The following is a 6228-nucleotide window of genomic DNA, read 5'->3' on the forward strand; positions in this document are numbered from 1 at the left end:
TTCAAAGATGATCCCTGCACATGAACATACAGCCATGTCAGCCATCTTAGAATGGATTTTCTTAAAGCTGATAAAAATGCATTGGGAAATGTCTGTCATGTTTACTTGTGCATGTGGAAGCACCGGCAGACATCTTGGAATGTTTAAAAAACATTTTATGATTACTCTCTCCCAATACAACAGTTTGCTGAGCTAAGAACCTGAAGTCTCTGGAGGGTCAAGGGAATGTTGAGGGGGCAGTCTTAACAAAGAGAGGGTGGTAGTAGAAGATCTGGGATCTAGGAGCAGGAGAAAAGAAGAGAAAATAATACTTCATATGCACTGCAGTGCAATATCTGATGCCTGTAGTGGAAGGAGTCATGCCATACAATCAAAACTGAGTTAGTAGAAAAGGCTCAAATGAGCGACAAGCACAAGAATAGGGCGGAAAGCCATCAAAACAGTAGCAGAGAAGTGAGAGAGACAAGAAAACCATCCAATCATGAGCAAAGAACTGACAAAAAACACAAAGACTACTGTTTGTTTTGTATTGCTCAATAGGTCTTCTACAATAGACATCTAAAACTAAAGAGGCCTAAAAATAACCCCAAAACAAGAGAGTCAGATAGACTCCTTTTTCTAGGTTATCGGGGCAGGTGGAACAACTGATTTAATTTTTGAGTGATGTACCAGTCAGTGGCTGGCAAATGGCATGTTATCATATAGATTATTGGAGAATACATCACAAAGATATTTAGGTAATTTAGGTAATCGAAAGCTATCATCGCTATCCCCTATTACAATTGGTGTACCACAAGGATTAACTCTTTCCCCAAGTCTTTTTAACCTCTACATGGAACGGCTGGCTGAGATTCTATGACAGCCAACATCTTGTTTCATATGTATGCTGACGACGCACAGATCTACATTAAAGTCTTATCACTGGAGGAGATCAAGTCAATGAATGAAGCGCTAACGATGACCATTTAATTGCTAATAAGTAATTAATGTAAACAAAACAAGCAAATAACTGAATTCTAATGAATCCCCCCGCAAATTCTCTTCTGAAGTAAAGGAATGGACCACACTGATCACCGTGCTTAACTGCACCCAGACCTTAGTGGACTCAGCCAAATCACTAGGAATCATGTTGGACAAGAACCTTAACATGCAAAGCCACATCAACTTGATGGCTAAAAACACCTGGTACCACCTGAGTTGGCCTATAAACGTCAGACCTCAAAATGGCGGTTCAGGCGTTGGTCATCACGAGTATCGAATACAGTTATTCAACTTTATCTGGCCTGCCCAAGACCTCAACAGCGCCGCTAAAAGCTTGTCTCAACGCAGCCACAGACTCATAACTAGATCTAGAAATTTTGATCACATCTATCCACACTTAAAAGCTCTGACCTGGCTACCATACGATGCCAGAGTACAACTCAAACCTGAATGTATCACACATAAGTCGCTACACTCAAAAACACCGGCATACCTTGCCCAGAAAGTGATGATATTCGGAAGAGGCAGGTAATCCAGAGGCGCAAAAGATCTTGTGCTGGAACCGCCGTGCTTCCAGTAGAAGAACGCTTTCTCAGGCACTGCACCCAGAATCAGGAACTCGCTCCCGCCAAACATTAGAAGAATACCATTCTATTCAAAATTCAAGAAGGAAGCTAAGATCTTCCTAATGGGGAAATTCCTGCCATAGCTCTATACAAAGAATCAACTAATTCATCTGTGGATCGAATCACCTTCCGTTCACTATAGATTTATAAATCAGAGGGTCTTTTGATGGTAAAAGATCATTTGTAATTTGATGTATTCGTTCAGTCTCAGATATTATTGTAAGTCATGAAAACTTTTACCGTCCACTGGTTTTATAGTTTTATGTTATCTGTATGCGTAAGTGTATGTTTCTTGCTATTGGTCGCATTTGGGACCGCTAAATCTCTGTTAATCGCTCTGACACACTGAAGGGTCACGTTTGTGCTATATAAAACACAAAACAAATAAATCAATAAATATAGATGCCATGGAGCCTTTAGTCTTGCATGTGGTGTTTGGCAATTTACCCTTTCTTCAATCTGTTTGGAAGGTTGTGCACAGTGCTCATTTTGTCTTGGTAACTTAACATCAAGTGTAAAGGGTACATTTAGAGTAGGATTGTAAGATGAAAGTGGTGTGATATTTCATCCTGAAGAAAAGTTGAGTTACATTTTCAGAACTTAAGATAAGCAGTGTAAGATGTAATAGATGCTGTAAATAGGAACAGTTAGATTAAGCAGCATTAGACAATGTGCAGGTAGGTGTGGCTCCCTGAGGATCATGCATACCCAGGTTTCCAAATGACCAATATTTCATTAAGAAGGAAGCAACAAGTAGGTCAGGCGGGGGGACAGTAGTTCCTGTCTGAAAACTGAACATTAGGCCACGGAAAAAAATTTAGCCGCTTAACATAACAGAGGACCGGCACCAAAATAATGAGGAAATGCGTAAAAAATTAAACATAAGTGTGGGAAGGGGAGAGAATGTTATAGCAAAATAATGGTGGAATGATTTGTTCACTTCATATATATTTTGATGAAAAACCTGTGAATACTCCAATGATTGACTTAAAAGCATCTCATCATAAATTTCACATTTTCTAAATTCAAAACCTAAATATTGGGGTACAAAGCTAAATAATTGATATTTTGCATTGCAACTGTAGGTTGTCTCATATTTAAGTAAATGCATCAGCTACCGCTGAATGTAGCTGCATTTTTAAATATATTTCAGGCATTTGCATAGTGCACATTTTGCCTTTGGCTGGTCTTATGGGGCTTTCCACAGTTTGGTGGCTTTCTACATGGTGCTGGTGGTAATAATGCAGACCTGTGTCATTTGCCAAAAAATAAGATATGTTATTGCATTTGTGTGCTGGTCATGCTTTTGGTTAGCTGGATAGTTACGGCTGTAAGTCTTCCCCAACTGTTCATACATTATCGGCATTGCTAAACATACATGTGCATGAGTTTGAATCCTGTGTATGCCTTGTGTGTGTAGTATTTTTTAACATTGGTGCTTTTGGGTACTGCAATAGCCTACTATATAGTGTATCTGAATCTGTGTTCAATGTATGCTAACCGCTTCGCAGCGGCGGATATTCCACCGCCGTGCTGAAAGAAATGACGCCCACCGCGACATCATATGGCCGGAGGCCATCTGACACACCGAAAATGTTGAGAGTATTAATGTTTTATGTTGAATGGCTATTGTGATAGCCATCTATACTGCATACCTTTACTACTTTGCATGTTGAATATGTTTGTAGTATTCTATTTATTATGTTCTGGAACTTGGTGTGTTTCATAATCGGTAGTGCTGCTGTGAGTCACATGCTAGCCAGCTAAATTACATATCTTGTATGAGTTGGGTTTGTGAAATATGTTCTTTCTTATGTGTTGTGTTGGAATTGTGTAAGGTGTTACCTAAGTGCAGTTGTGACCTCCATGATAGCTGATCATAGATTCATCATGAGTGTGTGTTGTATTTATGTGATATGTTCTGTATAGAGTATTTGATTTTACTTTGGAGCATTCTTTGGGAGAAATGCAGATGGTAAATGCTCAACTTTGGATAATTCCCTTATCTTACTTTTGTTTACAGCTGACTGTTTGAACTATAACTTCCACCTGAGGAAGCCTACGAAGAGAATTGCAATGAGAATTGCTCCTCCATGGTGTTGGCATCTAAAAACCCATAAATGTGATAATGTATTCCTTTACATTTTCAGTCATGGCTTTTTAACCAAACTACACATTATTTATGTATTTGTTTAATTGGTTGACAACTACAACAAAACTTCCATAAATATGCAGATGTACTGAAAGTACCCATAAGGGTATACTGCTAGAGCTGTTTGTTGGAACGGAAAAGTCCTCTGCATGGTAAAGGACCTGTACCCCTGCCCTGAGGGCCCAACTGTACTGTTGCCTGGATCCCTAATGCTGGTTGTTATCAGCAATTGCATATCATGCGTTTGCTCCATGACATAGATCTGACTCACACATTGCATACTTGTTGGGCCGGGAGGGGCGCCCAAAGCACTACCCTCATTGTGCTGTTGTGTGGTTCCTATAAACCTTTATAGGGTCAGCGTGTTTAGACAACATAGAATGTGGGATTGGTGTCCAGACTGATTCCAGACACCCCCACCGGGTACGTTACCCTGTATACTAGATTGCTCACAGTGCCACTGTAAACTCCTCTTACCAAGGAGAGAATAGTTCTTGGCATCTATCGAACATGACAACTCTGTCCCATCGGGGATCGTGGCTACAGTACTTTTTGCTCAGTCACTCGTGCTCACTTTGTCTCAGAGAGATACACAGAATAAATGGTGGGAACGTTTTCAATAAGCATTTATTGAACCAGTGTCATTCTAGTGTAAAATAGGTATGCTAAAACAACCATTTGACAGAAACAGATATACATGATTATAGGCACCGACAGAGTAAAAGGATGGTAGATTTCTACCATAGTGCTAAAACAATGAATACAGGCAGGTATAAAAATACATCACAGTAATAATGCGTACTCCTACGATGCAACCGTAACTAGATGTACCTAGCATGCATGCAGGTGTAAAGCCAAGAATCCTGCTTGGATAAAAACAACCCCATTACATGAAGTGGGAGGCTGTGGGACCCCTTCTTGGTCTCGAGATGGACACCCCGCGAGAGATGTTAGACCGCTGTGAGCTGGAGTGTCTGCGTGCAGGAATATCAGCGTCTTGTGTCAGTGTGTCAGCATGGTAGTCTTTTTTATCCTCTCCCTTCCTCTCCAAAGTTATGGTGTTTATATACCCAACGTGGTACCCTCAGGGGATCTACCTTGCTGTGTCATGTCAGACTTAGAATGACGGAAGGAATGGCCCTTTTACATAGTTATTATGCAGGAGATGGTAGTCCTGCTGAGTTTCCAAGAATCCTTATGCATAATAAATGAGGCTAGGTTTCAGGTAAAACCCCACAACCTGTTAGCAGCATCATAACTAGGTAAAAGGTCAGTCCCAAGAACTGGTATGTAGTGTAATGGCATGGAAATATAGGTGAGGGGTTAGGTTGCTACCTGAGTCTATATTGAGTGTCTATATGGAACATAAAAGTTCTGGAAGGCCACTACCTCCACCAGACATTAAGCAGCTCGAGTGCTGTGGTGGCAGCATACTGTGTAGTGATTATATGAGTGGACAGGTCCTTTTTAACCGGTGTCACTGGAGTTTGGCCTAAAGGCTCACTCACCATTTTAAAAGTTTCACTGCTGTGTGCCTAGCTCACCCTTGGCCTTCATGCCTAAAGTGCTGCACAGAAGTGGTGACTATGCACTGGTTGTATGTGTGCCTGGGAATAGTAGAGCAGTGCTGTGCAGTACATGCATGGTTAGTGCAGTACCGTCTGTATGTATGCCTGTGAGGAATACAGGATATGAGAGATGTAGTGTTGTTCAGTTTGAGCACAGTGGAAGCATGTACTGGATATATAGATGCTTGCAAAAAGTACAATACATGAAAGGTTAAGTGTTGTGCAATACGTGCCTGATGAATATGTGTACTGGAAGCGTGTGTGTTTTCAAGTAGCCCATCATGGCACAACACAGACACGCTACAGTAATGAGTGTATGTAGAGTGTAGAGAGTATGTAGTGAATGAGTGTGCTGAATGCATGTGTGCCTGTGAGGGCACTATGCATGAAAGTAACAGTACTGCATAGAGTGTGTACTGTGTCCATACACTCAGTGCAAATGTGCCCGCAATGGGACATTATATAGAAGACCCTGGGTTCTATTTTGGGAAGTTTGGCCTGCCTAATGAAGACATTAGGAGTTGGGGATTCCCCTCAGAGAGCTTTGTGTATGGTTGCATTCCTGTGAGCTGGGTGGGACACTTCAATGGGTGCACTTTCATTCAGTAATAAATCACAAAGGAAAGGGCCGGGATACATCTCAGGAAGGCGATGGGGCTAAGGCAATGTCTCAGAAAGACTAGAGCTGGTAGCCTGGGATTATCCTTTTGATGCACATGTTGCTGTGGTTGGCATTGAGGTGTGAACTCTAGTCACTCCTATGGCCTCTGTTGTGTGACTATCAGCTTCAGAGTCTCTCCTGCTATAATAGACAGCCTTTCAAGAGAAAACAGAGAGAGGAAAGAGTACACTTCTAAAAGAAGCAGAACTCCAACATAAAAGTTAAAAGACTCAGACCCTA

Source organism: Lissotriton helveticus, chromosome 9 (assembly GCF_964261635.1).
Source record: "Lissotriton helveticus chromosome 9, aLisHel1.1, whole genome shotgun sequence".
Lineage (NCBI taxonomy): Eukaryota > Metazoa > Chordata > Amphibia > Caudata > Salamandridae > Lissotriton > Lissotriton helveticus.